This window comes from Ananas comosus, unplaced genomic scaffold, assembly GCF_001540865.1.
Source record: "Ananas comosus cultivar F153 unplaced genomic scaffold, ASM154086v1, whole genome shotgun sequence".
NCBI lineage: Eukaryota > Viridiplantae > Streptophyta > Magnoliopsida > Poales > Bromeliaceae > Ananas > Ananas comosus.
The window spans coordinates 10,319-27,927 of record NW_017890824.1 but is presented as its reverse complement, the minus strand read 5'-3'; the positions used below and the strand labels follow the sequence as shown (position 1 = coordinate 27,927).

The 17,609-nt window shown below is 37.5% G+C and overlaps 1 long non-coding RNA gene across 2 annotated transcripts; it reads right to left on the bottom strand.

Moving 5' to 3' along the window:
* Window positions 1-10,879: 10,879 nt before the first annotated feature.
* Window positions 10,880-15,400, bottom strand: LOC109704299. Of its 2 annotated transcripts, XR_002214275.1 has the most exons (4): window positions 15,226-15,400; window positions 14,845-15,015; window positions 13,129-13,455; window positions 10,880-10,919 (listed from the first exon to the last, which is right to left on the bottom strand). It is a non-coding gene; the product is annotated as an uncharacterized LOC109704299 (long non-coding RNA). The 2 variants fall into 2 exon arrangements; XR_002214274.1 differs by lacking the exon at window positions 10,880-10,919 and having other exon boundaries at window positions 12,937-13,455.
* Between the last annotated feature and the right edge of the window lie 2,209 nt (window positions 15,401-17,609).

Sequence of the window (17,609 nt, the reverse complement as noted above, 5' to 3'; positions counted from 1 at the left end):
TCCCCGCTCCCCCTCATTTCATCATATTAATGCAAGTGTGTACTTCACATCGAGTCATTGACGTTTCATCGTTACTTACCCTAAAAGCATGCACAATAGTATAATATTGCTCAAATGAAATGACAATTAGGCATTAGAGAGAGAGTTCAATGAGTTTGAGAAGCACACCCACCTTGAGGCCTTCGAAAGCTGCTCCGATGATTTTCTCGGAGTTTTTAGGACCATTCGTTCTTTACCTGCTGGCATAACGAACCCAAATAGTTATTTTGCCTAACTTTACATCGCTTTTCGTAACGTTAATCAACGCCACCAACCATCGGAAAATACCCCAATTAAGGTTTCTAGAAGTCAATTGCCACTTAGAAGCCTCATGAGGCAAAAGCCCATTTGGTGCCATAGCTTCGAATACATAAGTTCAAACTTAGGGTTTGATCCTCATTAGGAAGCCAAAAATACGCTTCATATACTCTAAAAAGTCCATTAGAACCATTCCTAGCTCATTGCCAAACCTATGTTTGGATTTACACATTAGAGGTGGCCAAAGTCACCTTCAAGCTTAAACCATGCTTTGATCCTCTAAAGAAGCAAAAGAAGCTTCAAGCGACTCCTTTAAATCTCCATAATTAACCATTTCTAGGTTAATCCCGAACTCTATTGAGAGTTTAGCATAGAAGGGGCAAAGTCTTACCTCTTAAACTTGTCCTTTCAAGCTAGAGAAGGAGATGAGGTTTTCTATCTTTCCTTGTCTTCTTCTCACTTTTTTTCCTCTCTTTCCTTCTTTTCTTCTTTCTTCTTCTTCTCTTTGTCTTCTAGAGAAGAGGAGGGAGAGAAAGAGTGTTTGAGAGGGTGAGAATGACGAGGAAGTCTCATTAGCCCTCATAACATAGCTATTGGGTTGCATAATATAGAAAATAAATCCTACAACTTTCACTTTAATAACACTGCCCGAACTGGGCAGTTCGGCAGCGCGAGGACCGGTCTCTTCGTCAGGACGCGTGTCCGAACGTCGTCCAGCGCAGCCAGAGCTGCGGCGCACAGTGACGGTACTTCTCTCTTGACGGTCGTCTCTCGGGGTACCCGTCTCTCGGGTAGGGACCGTTCCCGAGAGCTAATTCTCAGACTTAGCCGATTTTTCCGCGTTGTCTCATTTCATACGCTGTTCGGGACGGTTCTCCCACAGGACGGTCCCGAGAGCTCAAATCTGCACGTTTTGCCAGATTATGATTCTATAGCTCTCGAAAACCGTACCCGCTAACTCACTTTACTCATTTTAACACTTGGACTTATCGAAGTGTTCCATCCTCGCACTTTGGTCATATTGAGACCTAAAAGGTCGACATTTTATTTCCGAATTTTCGGATATAGTACATCACTCCCCACTATTTTCAGGTATCGTGCGGCGGTGAGGCGGTTTGAGACTGACGTGGAATACGTAGGCCGGTCGATAGAGCTTCCGACCCAGGTTATTCGGTTTAGTTCTACCCTTACTATTATGTTGATATAGCTTAGATAGTTTATATGGTTCAGTATATTTTATTACATTTGAAAATATGGGTTTTCATGAATGTAATAAATGGATTTGTGAATTTTGTGAAATGGAAAGGTTTTCTACCCCTCGTGGTAGCGTTTTTAAAGAATAAAGGTTTCTGTATAGGAAACAGTTTTCAAAAGAATTTTCTGTGGATTTATGTTTAAATATTAAATGCAAATCTGTGATGTGAATGGTGAATGTATGAATGTATGAATGTATGAATGAATAATTATTTCTATATTCATTTAGTTGTGGTTGTATCCTGTTTGTACTGTTTTACTTGTGCGACGCCGTGCAAATACAGGGGAGACTCTGTCCGTGTGAACAGTGGAATCCCTGTATTTGTGGCGGATCTGGCATACTCTGGGGTCAGGTTTTCAAAAAAAAAAAAAATTTAGACGCTTTTTCCGTTGTGTTCAAATAAAAAGGGACCCCGGGGCGTGACAAAAACAGATCATCGAGCGAAAACAAGCACCGGCTGCGCTCTGATACCACTGTTGTATAATAATTAATATCCAAAATAATTCGCAAAAGCACATAGATTTTTTCATCCTATTTTTGCACGGAATATATTTCGATTATCAGGATTTGATCTCGTCTTGTTTTACGAACTCTTAGATCCGCCAAGAATCTGTCGCACACATTATTTTTTCTCGTTACGAACCGGCTACCAGAGTCGAACGCAGCACACCGTCCAAATCTCTAGGGTTTCTGATGATGCCCTAGAGCGAACCCGAGAGAGAGAATTTCGTGGAGAGATTAAATTAATTTTTTCCTTTTCTTGCATCTCATATGGCTAATACCTCATGTATTTATAGACCATAAGAGAGACATTAATCCTAATCCTATTCTAACTGAATCTCACATAAACAGAGATTTAAACCGATTAAGATCTACCTTCTAAATTTATTTCTTATCCCATATGAATTAGAAATATCTTAGATAATTATCAATATTTATTTTTTATTCCATATGAATTAGGAATATTTTAAATAAGTTTTAGGCTTCGTTTGGGATTGCGGGGTGATTGCGTTATGTGCGGTGAGAAAGTACGTTGGAAAAATACGTTGTTTGTTTCCGTACGTAATATTGCGTTCCGCATATCGCGATGAGTCGGTTACTATATATTTTCTCCGGTCTCACCGAAGAACGCAAAAGCATATCTTTATATGCTTTTTCCTCAACTCCATTTTATCTAATAATGTTAGATTGACCTCAATACCGAACTAAGCCCTAATATGGACGAGCTCCAACACATCCACATCACTTGAAATAGGATGCAGACACAAGGCACAGTAGGATCCAATGCCAAGAACCTCTAGACCCCACTCCTCCTCCCACTATCCTCCTCCTCTTCCTCCTCCTCTTACCGGCCACTCACAATCCTTAACACCTGTCGGGCGGATCCTCCTCCTCCTTTTTCCCCTCCTCCTGCCGGCCGCTCACAATCCTTAACACCTGTCGGCCGCCTCCACCGCTGCTCCCAAACTGACCATGTAATGTACCGAATTCTTAATATAAAAGTAAGTGTAAATAAAAATAGAGTGAGATTCTATTTTTATTAGACTTAAAGAAGTAAAATATGAGTCGGAAGTTACTCGTGTTGAAATCGGAATGCAAACAGAAGATTTAGAATTTTCTGTAAAGAGCGGGACTGATATTTTAGCAGAAAATTTACAGTGTCAGAAAATTATGAAAATCTGAAATATGTCAGGATTATTTTTATGAGGCTACATTTAAAGTTTCATGTCATTCTGACACCCGAAAAATAAAAAATAAAATATGACTACTATCTGCTAGAGATTTCAGTTCAGTAGAGCTTTCGGGCACCAAAAATGGTCGGAATTGAAAGATTAAGATATTTTCTTTCTTATTAGCTTAAACCGAGTCTGACTGTCAAATTTGAGCACAAACGGACATTCAGAAGGGCTCCAGCGAAAGGTATCAGATTTTGAGCTCCTAAACTGATAATTGTTAAGTGTTTTGGGGGACCTATATATATATATACCCACACAACTCTCTCTCTCCCTTGTTTCATCCAAACCGAGAGAAGCTTGGAGAGAAAGCTTCTCTTTCTCTCTTTCTCTCTAGTTCTCACCTTTCTCTCTTTTTCTCTTGTAATCTCTCCACCAAAGAGAGAAATTGGAGGAGAAGTTGGAGAAGATTAAGTTGGAGAAGGAAGCTTGAAGGTGGTTCATCTTCTTTTCTTCTTCCTTGGTCCAAGAGGAAAGCTTGTGAGGTAAGCTTCTTGAGCTTCAATGGTAGATTACTAAGGTTTGAGTTATGTGCTCTAGAAATGGACCTAGATGACTCCCTAGATGCTAAGTAGAAGCTATTTGCTTGAATCGAAGGCTTGTATGGCTATTCTTGCAATAGTTGCATCTTAGGGTTTGAAAAGAGGGTTTTGCTAAATGTTAGAGTTTGATCTAAATTAACGCTATATAACCCTAATTGCTAGGTAATTTGACGCGTTGGCCAACTCGGTTTGGCGATCCGACGAGTCTGCGCGGAGATAGTGAAGAAAAGGTTGTTTCGGCTTCGTTTGCCGCAGTCGAGGGGAAATAAGCGCTAAAAAATCACGAAACTTGAATTGTAGCACCTTAGCGACCCTACGAGGTGGATTGTGCTCACCAAAGCGAGTAGGTCGCCTCTATGTCGAAGTGGAATGTGATCTTTTTATTGATGCATATAATGAGTTAATGCTAGATGAATGCATGAGTTAGATGCTAGATGTGCTAGATGAATGAATGAAATTGATGCTATATGAATGCATGATTCATATTATACTAGATGATGTTGCATATCATTGGAATCTATTAGATAAGATGCTAGATGAAAATATATGCATGTTGACATATCATGAGATGCTAGTTGATATATATGCATGTTGATATATTGTGGATCATGTGAAATGGCATATGCATGTTGAACTTGGGTCGATAACTCTAGGTTGATTAGAGAACTCGACATTGGAAAACGAGAATATGAAAACTGTAATACTCGATGTGGACAAGTAGAATGTCAAGTAGATCGAGTGGCATGTAAATTAGTATGGTTGAGACACTTAGGGGGTGTTTGGCCTAGTTTTTAAAAAGCGCTATTGGGCTGAAAAGTGATTTTCAGCTCAATAAAGCATTTAGCAACTCATTTCTAAAATCTGATTCTGCTTTTTAGAATCAGAAAACTGATTTTGAAAGCCCCAGAATCAGAAGCAGAAAAAAAGTTGCTTCTTGAAATCTGATTCTGATTTAAGATTTAAACTTCAAATTTTTATTTTTATTTTAATTTCAATATTTAAATTTAAACTTAATTTTAAATTTTAATTTTCAGATTCACTTTTGAATTTTTAAATTTTAAGTTTTAAATTTTAAATTTTGAAAAATAGATTTCAAATTTTAAATTTTAAATTTCAAATCTCAAATTTCAATTTTCAAATTTAAATTTTAAATTTTCAAATCTCAAATTTCAAATTTTCTCTTCATTTCTTTTAATTTTCAATTCAATTTTCAATTTTTTATTTTCAATTTTCAATTTTTAATTTTCAATTTTTCAATTTTCAATTTTCAATTTCAAATTTCAAATTTCAAATTTTCAAATTTCAAATTTCAATTTTAATTTTTAATCTTCAATTTTAATTTTCATTTCAATTCTTCAAATTTCAAATTTCAAATTTCAAATTTCAAATTTCAAATTTCAAATTTCAAATTCAAATTTCAATTTCAAATTCAAAATTTCTTTAGATTTAAAATTAAATTTTTTATTTTAAATTATAATTTTTAATCTTCAAATTTAAAATTTCAAATTTTTAAAATTTAAATTTAAATATTCAAATTTAAATTTTAAATATTCAAATTCTAATTTCATAAATTATTAAAATTTGAAATTTTAAAATTTAAATTTTAATTTTGAAATTTAAATTTAATATTTTTTAAATATTAATATTTTTATATTTTAAATTCCATAATTATTTATATTTTTTACATTTAAATTTTAAATTTAAAATTTAAATTTTAAATTTTCAAATTTAAATTTGAATTTTAAATTTTGATTTTAAATTTTAAATTTTAAATTATAAATTTAAAAGTTTGAAATTTTAATTTTAATTTAAATTTTTATATATTTAAAATATTATATATTTTAAAATTCATAATTTATATTATTATATATATATGTATATATAATATATAATATATATATATATAATATATATATTTAATTTTTAAATTTTAAATTTCATAATAATTAAATTTGAAATTTTAAATTTTAAATTATTTTATATAAAATATCAAATTTTAAATTTTGTACAATTTTGTAATTTAAAAAAATTTAATTTTAATTCAATTTAAAGTTAGATTTTTAATTATTTTAAAATAAAATTTATAAAATATAAATTTATGCAGATATCAAAAAAATTTACCAAACAGTTTTTCAAAATCACTTCAGAAAGTCACTTTTGTCTAAACTCCCGCCAAATGCTCTACAGTTTTTAACAAAATCACTTCTCAAACCAAATCACTTTTTCAGAAATCACTTTTCTCAAAGCTAGGCCAAACAGGTCCTTACAATATAATGAATGCTAAACGAGTGGCCATTGGAATCTAGTGTATAGAACACTATGGTATTGGAAATAGGGAAAGTTGAGTTTCCGAGTGATTGTTAATCCTAGTTGATGGGGTATTCTCAGCTGGCGAGGATTGGATCATACTCACATAGTCTATTTTGAAATTGGGTAGTCGTCTTCACCCAACATGCACTATCCGAAGTGGTCACCGACGGGACAGCAGTAGTTGTCCGCAAGGACGTCCAGGGCGGGTAAAAGCTGACGGTAAGACTCTCACCTAGGGATTTTGAGATGGACTCGAGGGCAAAACCTTCGGTGTAAGACACTTGAACTTTTCAAAATAGACGAGGTTCGAGTGGTGGAATATCCATGTGTGGAATACAATCCTAGCATTTCTAAAATTTAGACAAGTTTTTGGATAAGTTAAAGGATGATTGGATGCTAAATGAGTAAAATGCATTGAACTGGCGGAAATCAGCCTTTTTCTCTGTGCGGTGACCGCTACAGCCTATCACCTTGTAGCCGGGTACAACTTCAGAACGGTCGCGAGCAGGTAGTTCTTGTAATTTCACGACTTGCATACCTATACTACTTGACCCAGCTCGACCAGGAGAGCGTCTCAGCTGGAGGGTGCTAACTCTTGAAAAGCTTGTTCTTCCACCTTCTACCACTCTCTCTCTCTAAGGATCTTTCTCTCTCTACATAGGATTCACGATTGTTCTGGTGTTTCGTCGCAACGTTGTTCTTCGGCTGTATTCACAGGGTGTCGCGGAGAGGCTACTGGCATGTGAGGAGTTTTTGGAGAGCTTTTCGCGAGCCCTGGACAGTTGGGTGTCTGGTTGCGAAGCGTTGAGAAGGTATACGCACTCGTATTTTTCTGTTATCGGCGCTTCTATTAGTCGATTTGAGTATCGATCTTCAGTGTTTTATACTTCACAACTTGTTTTAACCATGAGATTTCAGCTATATAATGGAGTTCATGCTGTGAATTAACCTTCTTAGACCAGGGATAAGCTACTTTGAAGCTTAATTGGAATAATTAGCCATTTATGAAGCTAAATTGGAACGAAATACAATTGTTTGAGCGAATTGATGCAAATTGGGGATTTTTCTTCGCAGCAGATCTTCGAGCTTCGTTGAGCTGAATTCGTACTCTTAGAAGCTGATTTGGAAGCTGCTCTAATCAAGGGTAAGCAGGGAATTCCGTTAGAAAGTCAATTTCGCAAGAATTGAACTATATAAGCTCATATACAAGTATTTTGACGCCGTTTCGATGTTGTTCGCAGCGAGAGTGCGATTGAGCCTTGGATCGTGTTAGTTGACTTGGGAGAGCTCTTGGAGACTCTTCTTGAGGTATTTATTGAGCCAAAACAGGGATTTAAGCTATTCCTATGTACTAAGTGCAATTGCGCGGAAATTGGACATTTCGATCGTAGTTTTGATACGTATTTATGCTTCGTGTTCAGCAGGATTGAGACCTAGTGGAGCTGATCCTGAGGATTCCTTTGGACTGATTTGAGCTTAGTACGAGGTGGGTTTGACCTAACCAGAGCAAGTGATGCTCCCCTATGTTCTATATGTAACTATAGAATTGATATAGTCGGGTGTTATTGTCACTATGTGGGTACTAAATGGATTTGGTACCTCTTTGCCATATCGTTAATATATTGGAAATAGAACCTCTATGAAGTAGAGAGAACTCATGCATAATTGTATTTATGCTCATGTTTATGTTTATGTTTAGTTAAGTTGAATAACTAATGGACTTGATAATTATGCTTTTATAAAGTAGAGAACAATGATATTCTCGTGACTTTATTAATTATAAAGTAGAAAACATTGACGTGCCATGTGACTATGTTAATAGTACCATAATAGTGGAAATATTATAATGCCATATGATTTAGCATTACTCTTACATGTTTACAATCTAGTGGATACTAGATCTTGTTACTCTTTGTGTATTGAAATTCCGTTCAAAGGATCGAGAGCGAGAATATTGTGAGCTTAATTGTGCTAGTTGAGATATGTTGGATTGTGGACTTTGCTTGCTTGCCATCGTGCTCATTCGCACATGCTTGTGAGGGTAGCTCCCTACAAGCCGGCACTCCGGAGTTGGCCTACGCGACAGTTGCTCGCCCGTGCGGGATTGGGTGCCGAAGTGGATTGCCGTGGGGAGTGTATACTACCACGGGGCCATTAGGCGCGGCGCAAGCTGGACTACCTTGAGTAGATCCCTGTGAATGAAAGAAAAGTGCTAAAGAAAATTGGACAGTAATAAATGACTACCAGTTACAGTGTATAGTAGTTACTTACACGTTTATACTTATGTTATGCTTATATAGTTGCTATGCATCTATTATTCAGTTGATTTATTACTGTTGAGACTATGATTACATGTTGCTTACATGCTCATTACCTGTTAGCATTGCATAATTATATATCATGCAATTACTGCTTTCGCTTTCATTTAGTACATCATGAGCCTAGTGGTGTAATTCGCCGAGGCTGGCGGCTTACCTACTGGAAACTATTGTTTATAGTTCTCACGCCCTTTTGGTGGTTGTTTTTACAGAGCAATCTACGGGAGAGGCTAGGGATCGTGGCAAGGGAGTCGCGTCTAGCTAGACTTTGCTAGGAGCGTGCTAGTCGACACCTTGCTACTCGGGCTACGGCCGAGGGTGATGTCCATTGTATAGAGTGACTACCATTGTACAGATATTTTTGTGTACCCTGTGTTGTATAAGAGTTGTAGATCCAGATGTTATAGTTCATACTTCTTCTCCATTTGTTGAAATTTTGGATTGTATACTCTTTGTTCTTTTACTGATAGTATATCAACTTGTACATTGCTCTGATATCAGGATAGGACTTTCTTTATTTTGCTCCCTATCGACTTGCTCTCTTCGTAGACGCCTTATATACTGCAGGTGTATGGCGGGTCTGTGCACGTACCGGATATGCTTCCGCTGGTACCCGGGCGTGACATCGAGTTAGCCAGTGAGATTGGGTGACAAGTATACGAGTTGTAGTTGAATCCCAGTAAAGTGGATTGGGTATCCCAATTGAGTGGATTTAAGGCCGGGGTGCAAGTGAGATGTCCTTCGCCTCGAGCCTGGCTTTGCGCGGTATTCCGCAGATGATTGACTCAAGACCGAGTCGGATGGATAGTTTGATAAAGGTAGATAAAACCTTATGAGCATATTGTAAATGACATGAATCTAAGATGGAGGAAAACTTAGATGACAATTGAATAGGCTATGAATAGCAGGATTGAAAGTAGTATCAATTGATCTACTAGTTGGTTGCATAGTTGCATAAATTGCATGATTGCATTGTTGCATGTTGCGAGGCATGAACATGGAAAATGTTAGTTGCATAAATTATATAATGATATATATCTGTGGATATTTGTTGGACTAACATGTTTGCAGTGCCTCCTTGGACCTGGTGGGTCGAGCATTTTCCTTGGGTGGCCGTACCCACTAGAAACTATATCTATATAGTTCTCACCCTTGTGTGGTTTTAGCGGTTTCAGGTTCACACGCGAGCGGCATGGCGGTGCGGGGGCAGGATGTAGCTCCGTAGATAGCGCCCTACCACCGAGACCTGAGATAGCGGTACCCCGAAGTAGTCTAGCTTAGGGGTGGAAATGTTAAAGGAACAAACTTGTAATAATTGTGATTGTATTTGGAAGTCGAGGATGTAATAGAAAAATGTAATATATATGTGAATGCTTGTAATAGCATAGGATTTATGTTGTTTGATATCTTCCTTATGCAATCGTTGTTTGAATATTGTTCCTGTTTGGAACCTCTTGTAATTGTAATGATTGCGATACCTTGGACGTACAGGGGAAACTCTGTCTGCGGTACAGAGGAAATTCTGTTCGTTCGGCGGTCTGTCGGCGTGCCCGAACCCGACCAAATAGGCGGGTGTCGGGGCGTGACAGACCATCTGTGCTCCCGCCGTGGCCCCCGTATGCTACCTTTTAAGATATTAAAAAATATTGTCATCTATTGTTAATTAGCTTCTATTTTTAGTGTAATTATTTATTTATTTATTTTTATGTTGAATCAGAATTGGATATTCTGAATTCAAATTGTGTATATATGATGGTCCAATCTTAATTTAAACCCTTTAGTTCCTACCTTTTCAAATATATTACACTTTAATCCAACGACCATTAAATAAAACTTTATTGTACAATAATATTTAATCATGCTCGACATAAACTTCACAAATCAATGAATCATGTACATAGAAAGATAAAATGGTTATTTTATAAGAAATATTACTTCAGAGACTGAAGTTCAAGTGAAATGTCACGCCCCGAGCCCGATCCTTTTAGCCGGTTCGAGAGCGCCGAACAGATGCCGAACGGACAGAGCCTCTCCCGTCCGCCCAAGGCTCAACAACAAGTATCAATAGAGTATAAAGTTTGTATAAGCGGAAGCGTACACAATGGCTTGCACGAGGGCAAGCAATAGCCAATAGTGAAAGTAAATAACTACACTTAGAAAATCAATTACAATTTTGCATCATTTCTTTTTACATCTCATTCCTCCAAAATATAACATTGATATTAAATAAACTCTCTTACATCATTCATGTTCTTTCATTTAACAACTATAATCATCGAAATACAAAAGATGATATATCAAAAGGGTATGCAACTAAGAAATAAAACGTCTCGGGCGGTCTCTACCTAGGGCGCGATGCCCTTACCGCGGTCGACTGCCGGCTCGCTCGGTCCCGGCTTTGTAGAAATAGGGGTGTGAGAACTACAACAAAGTTTTCAGTGGGTTCGACAACCAACCACGCCGACTATCCCACTAGGTCTAATCAGGCATAATAGAATAGAAGAAAGAAAGTAACCAACTAACAAATGCAACTAATATGCCTGAACAATATAAGATGCGATGCTCGATATAATGCTCATGATGAATGCAGGACCACAATTTCTTTACCCAATCTCTTGGCTAACCCGTAGGTTTCGCCCTCAACAAACTCACCAACCCAAAATCCGATTAACCGGGGAGATACCCGCTACAACCCGATAGGACCGTCCTCTGGGGAGATACCCGGTACAACCTGATAGGACCGTCCTCTGGGGAGATACCCGTTACGACCCAGTGATGTCGACTCCGGAGCACATCGCCCGAGGGGGAGCTACTACCCTCGAGCAAGGACTAAAGGTGAGTACGATCAATCCTACATTGAGGATTCCAAGTTCAATCCATGCCTTAACTGTAAGGAAGACCATGCTTAAATGACCCTTAACTCTAAGGTTGAAATGTCGTAATATCTCAATCATTCTTTTCTTTGCATTCTACCATCACTTGTGTCATATACACTACTATATTCTTGGACTCATGCCACACTTATTTTCTAAGTGTTATGTTCTCGTTCTCATGCCAAATGTCACACTTATTTTTTAAGTGTTCTAGACTCATTAATGTCACTTACTAGATCTATGTCCATGTGTCACTTTTGTTCACTAACCCTTCTAGGTTCTTGTCACTTGTCATGCATAAATAGGGTTTATAATTCTCACATTCAGGGTTTATAATTCTCACATTCTTACAAGTATTTCATACGAAATTAAATTCACAATCATGCCATAAAAGCTCACAATCAACCCTCCTATGCAACATGCTTAATATATACATATATGTTCAAACATGACACTTTAGACATAAAGAAATTTTCGAGGTCCTTGGAATGCACCACCCACCTCGAGTGGTCGTGTGGATGTAGAATATGACGACTCCCGAACTTTACGAAAGCCGATTCCGTGTCCTATAACCAAAATAGTGCCACATAAGGCCTTTTGTACATGAACCATACTTAAACATTTTCGTAACGTCGAACGGAGTTGTCCAACGTGTCGAGAACACCCCCAATTAGGTTTCTACAAGATCAATTCGCCCTCGAAAAATTCTAGGACAAAAGCCCGAAATTTGGTGCCCGAACCAAACCCATTGCTAAACCCTAGGTTTTGATCTCTAAAACAAGCAAAAGAGAGCTTGTCTAATCTCTAGAAGCTCATTTAGAACCATCCCAACCATCTCTAAGGCTTAGAATGCAAACCCTAGAAATCCCCCATTAGAGCACCATAAAGAAAACTAGGGTTTCATAGTGTTCATGGCTCTACTACTCTTCTAAAGCCTCTAAGAGACCAAAACTCCAAAACCTAAGGTTAAAATCCAAACCCTAGAGCTCTACATGCTAAAAACTTACCTTGGCCCAGGTTCTAGCAAGCTCCTTCTTATTGGAGAGCTCCTAGACCCACCAAATCCACCAAAAATCCCTCCTCAAGCTTCTTCTTCTTCTTTTTCTTCAAGCCCTAGGTGAGTTCTAGAGAGAGAGAGGAGAGGAAATGAGAGGAGTGAAGGTTTTGGCTGAGGAAAGGGAGAAGGGTTGAATATATAAGGTGTTGTAACATTTACAACAAGACCCCTCCACTTTATTTCCAGTGCACTGCCCAGACTGGGCATTTTTCGCAATGAGGGACCGGTCTCCCCGACCTGGGACCGGTCCCCGAGAGCTTTTCCCGCGGACTGCGCAGGCTCCGCGCGATGCAACTGGTCTCCCTCGATGGAACCGGTCTCTGGGGACCGGTCTCTCCTCGCAAGGACCGGTTCCCGAGAGCTGATTTTTCAGGACTTAGCCGATTTCTCAGCCATCTCGCTGCCTACGCGTTCGGGAACCGGTCTCTCCCACCAGGGACCGGTCCCCGAGAGCATAAAAACCTGCAGTTTGCAGATTTTATTTTCCAAAGTTCTCGAAGGTCCCCCGTAATGCATTTTTGCATTATTTGACGCCTTCGGCCTCCCCGAAGTGTACCAACCTCGCACTTTGGTCAATTTGACCAAGGTTCGAATTTAATTACCGAGGTTTCGGTACGTTACATGAAATATGCATAAGACGATCAAGTTTCTCAGCATTTTGGTCTTTGAAAGACTACATATAAAAAAGAAAGAATTAGAATATTAATAAATATTATTTTCTATCGGTTAAGTTTTCAAGACACCTGCTTCTCATGGAGGAAGGAGTTGTTGGAGCCGCGGGAGGAGGAGTAGCAGCAAAGGGCGAGGTGGCGGGAGGCGGTGGGAGGCGCCAGCCGTCTCATTGTGGTGGCGGTGATGGTGGTAGCTGACAAAGGTGGTGACGACGTCGTCGGCGGGGAGGGGGAAGGGGAAGAGGAAGGCGGAGTTGTTGTCAGAGGGGGGTTGGGTGCTGTTGGCGTGGGAAGTGGTGGAGGGGCTCTGCATGTGGTAGATGGCCACGCACGGTAGGGCGGGGTAGTGGAAGAGAGCTTCTTGCTTTTCTCCTATGCTTTCACCAGCCATATTGTTTGCTGTGCATTGAAGAAGAGGTGGTAGCGTTAGCTTTATATGCATGCGGAAGAGTTTAGATGTCAATTGAAATTAAAAATAGTAGCTTTTAACTAACAGTAGGTATGAATTCGTTATCTGGGAAGGAATGTATGATATACATCTCATCTATCTAGCGAGTAATGCTATTTTACTCTCTATGTGGTTTTTTTTGGGAGATAGCATGCTCTATGTGGTTATTTTACTCTCTATGTGGTTTAATGTATTTTTTACTTTACTTTTTTTTTTTTGAGAGATAGGTAGCACGCTACCCACTTCGTTTATTTCATTAGAAATAAACTTAAATAGAAATATGAATCAACTAGGATTCGAACTTGGGACCTCGGGTACCAACCACCAAGCCCTTTGACACTTGCTCTGGGGACGATCGGTGTATTTTTTACTTTACTATTATATATTTCAACAAACTATACTTAACTATCTGCAATTTTATTAAAGGTCAAACAATACATTAAACAAAAATAAAAAAGGCTAAATTACGGAAAGCCCTCCTGTAAATACTTTTTTTTATCTTTTCTTACTGACTTTCGAAATTCTACATTTTGCCAGTTTAAAATTTCAAAAATATTTTCAGGAGAGTACTGCACCAATAGAAAGAGCAAAATGACCAAATTACTCTTCCTCTATAAGAAAAAATAATTTTTTAATATATTTTTGTCATTTTAAAAGGTATTTTTGATATGAATTATAAAAAATTAATAGACGAAATAGTGATGGAACCATAATGGAAGGAGGCTAAACGCAACAACTTGAAATTTTAAAAGGATAAAATATAAATTTTTAAAGTTAAGAAGAAAAATCACGAAATTTATCGGCACTCCTGTTGCTACCCTGTGGGGAGATAACTACTCAACCCAGGTGTGACAACTCCGGAGCTCACTGCTTGTGGTGTTGCGACCACCAACAAGCCAGACAGAATATGTGTGAGTACGATCTAGTCCTCTCATCCCGAGGAGACCCTACCACCCAGATAACAACATCGGGAATCTACCAATCCCTAGCATCTAATGCCACAGAGTGCTATCAAATACAACTAGTCAAGATGTCACCAAACACAGCTAGTCAAGATGCCACCAAGTTCATATCCGATGTTCCAATGTTTTCTTATTTCACATCCTAATTCTTTGTATTCATAGGATTCCAATGTCCAACGACCCAAGCCTCATGCGTCCAATGTTCCGAGTTCATTGATCCAAGTTGTCTAACTCTACTTTAGGAAGCATGCAAGAAAATTGAAAGTTCAAACACAATATTAACCCTAAATACATAGAAGTTCATATATATACACATATGACCAAAATGGCTATATAGACTTAGAAAGAAATCCAGCTGTTCTGGATAGCACCACCCACCTCGATTCGATACCAATTGCAGGGAAATCCAAGCAATTTAGCTTCCAACACCGATTCGGCACTTTTCGGCGCTAACAAATGAAATCCTTTATTTTCAGCTTGATTTTCCTCAATCGACCACCGAAATGTCGCTACTCTTCGAATCGAAGCTACTACGCGTTTTTCTACAATCTTCAATTAAAGAATTACAAGATCAATTTAGATCAAAACCCTATAAATTCAAAAGTCCTTTTTGAAACCCTAGAAACCCATTTTTCTCATAATAACCCAAAAACCTTTGGAATTTATGTTATAATCTATGTTAGATTTATGTAGAGTTTCCAACTATCTCACTTTCAAAGAATTTAACCCAAACCCCAACTCAAAACTTCAAAATCTCACCTTTAATTAAAAACTTTACTTTTCTCAAACTTTTTTTTGTATAAGAGCTTACATCTCCTCCAAGCAAGCGCTACCTCCTCCAATCTTTACTTGTTGGGGAGATCACTAGAGAGAAAAATTAGAGAGCAAGAGAAAAGGGTTTAGAGAAAGAAGGTTTCTCCTTTTTTTTTTCTTTTTTTTTCTCTTATATGGATAGAAGACAAAAGAGAGAGTACGTAAGTTAGGCCTTATCTATAAACCCCAATATAATTGCAACTTAAACCCTCTCATTTAATGAAATTTTCACTCAACCCAAACTTTTGCTTCTAAACTTCCTCCAATATTAGTCTCATACGCCATTTTCTCCGAACTTGGCCCAATTTGGCCGAAGTTCGGGAAATTATCCTGAAAGTTAGTACACTACACTTTCGGCCAATGAATTGGATCTGATACTAAAAGTAACAACCTCACCCGCTAGCAATAATATATTACTCGTTAAGCCCAAATTACTGCCCTAAATACTTAAGTTTAGTTATTATTATTAGGATCAACGGTCTCTTGTATATTCAATCATAATGCCATTTTCATCCAATATGAGATTATTAGGATGTCACACGTATGTTCATAAAGACTCACACAATAAGGAAGCAGAAATCTATTCACTTCTTCTTCTTTTTTTTCACATGGTAGCCCAAATATATGTAGTATATGAAACACATACTTTAGCAGATAATCTCAATTAAATAAGCTTATGCCTCTCTCAGTACCATGCATTTCTTAGTTTAGTCACCTCGGAGTGTCTAACCAAAGCTCTACATTCGTTTGCTGTTCCATGCGCTAAACTATGGTTCACATTTGGCTCTAAATATACAGTTCACACAGATTGTGCAACTTACCTTTCGCAATCTTGACAATAACCTCAAATTGATCCTATATATGCCTCATTATTTGCTTGATTTCTATAGTCCCCAAAAAAATGATTGCTCACATAAGTGGACCAATCTTATTTATGACATACTATACTATCAATTTATTTCTTGATCGGTAAAACAAATATACATATGAGTGCTAATATTAATATATATTTATATTTATGCTATAAAGTAACCAATTAACTAAGAAAAATAACCAACTATTTACAGAAAAAAAAAAAAAAAAAAAAAAAAAACTTCAAATACCACTCCCGTAGTTTTGCGTTTTCTCATTGTAGCATCCTATAGTTTAAAATGTATCATTTAGTACCATATGGTTTCATTTTTCTCTTTTCGTCAACTTCTCCGTTAACTTTTTGTTAAATTATATATAAAAAACTTCTAATACCCCACCTGTAATTTATCGAATATTCATTTTAGTACCTTGTGGTTTACCGAATTCCACTTTAGTATCCTTTGGTTTTAACTTTGTCACTGATTTAATGAAAAAAAATTAACGGAGGGGATAACAGAAAGAGAAAAATAAAACCACACGATACGAAAGTGATACATTTTAAACCACATAGTACTAAAATGAAAAATCACTAAATCATAGAGATGATATTTGAAGTTTTTTCAAAAAAAGAAAAAGAAAAAGAAAAAGAAAAAGGTGAAGTTTAGGGGCCATTTCATTATGTCTTGTAGGTGAGGGGGCCTCCGTACATTCCCACCTCAATAACTTTGCGCTCTTTCTAAAAGCACCGAACCCATGAGCTATATTCTATTTGGGGTTCCAACTTGTATTTACTGATCTACACTATCATACGAACTATTTTCAGAAAATAAGTTTTGAGTCCAAAATGGACTAATTAATTCAACAGCCTACCTGGTTGATTTTGATATTTTTGTTTTGATTTCGATATTTCTGTTCTGCACCCAAAAAAAAAAAAAAAAAAAAAAAAAAAAAAAAAAAAAAAAGGAAAACTTCGTGCTTGCTTTGTTGGATTTCTATATTTTAGAGCAACAGATCGGATCCTAACAGTCTCTATAACCAAACTAAACTGACAGAACAACAACGAATCCCACAACCAAATTCGAAAACAGTAATTCCTACGAAATTTTGAAAAAAAATATTATATTCAGATCTAAGTTTCTATAAGTGCGAATTAAATATAATATGAAAGGCACGCATTCACATGTGGGAAGGATGGACATATTAGCTCAGAGGCACAGGCGCCGCAGCGAAACTGATTGAAAATCAGGTAAATCGCGCCCACATCAAGGACTAGCCATACTGAGAGGTCCGTTTGACATCCAAAATTTCGTAGAAGAGTTGAAAGTTCCTATTACAAAACAACTTTATTATCGTATTATCGCAAAACAGAACTTATGGTACAAAAGAGCAGGGGCTAAGGGCTTCGCAAACCATCTTCAATTCAGAGCCTAACTATGTTGGGACCTCTCTCTATCTCTGATGTGCGAGCCAAACGACGC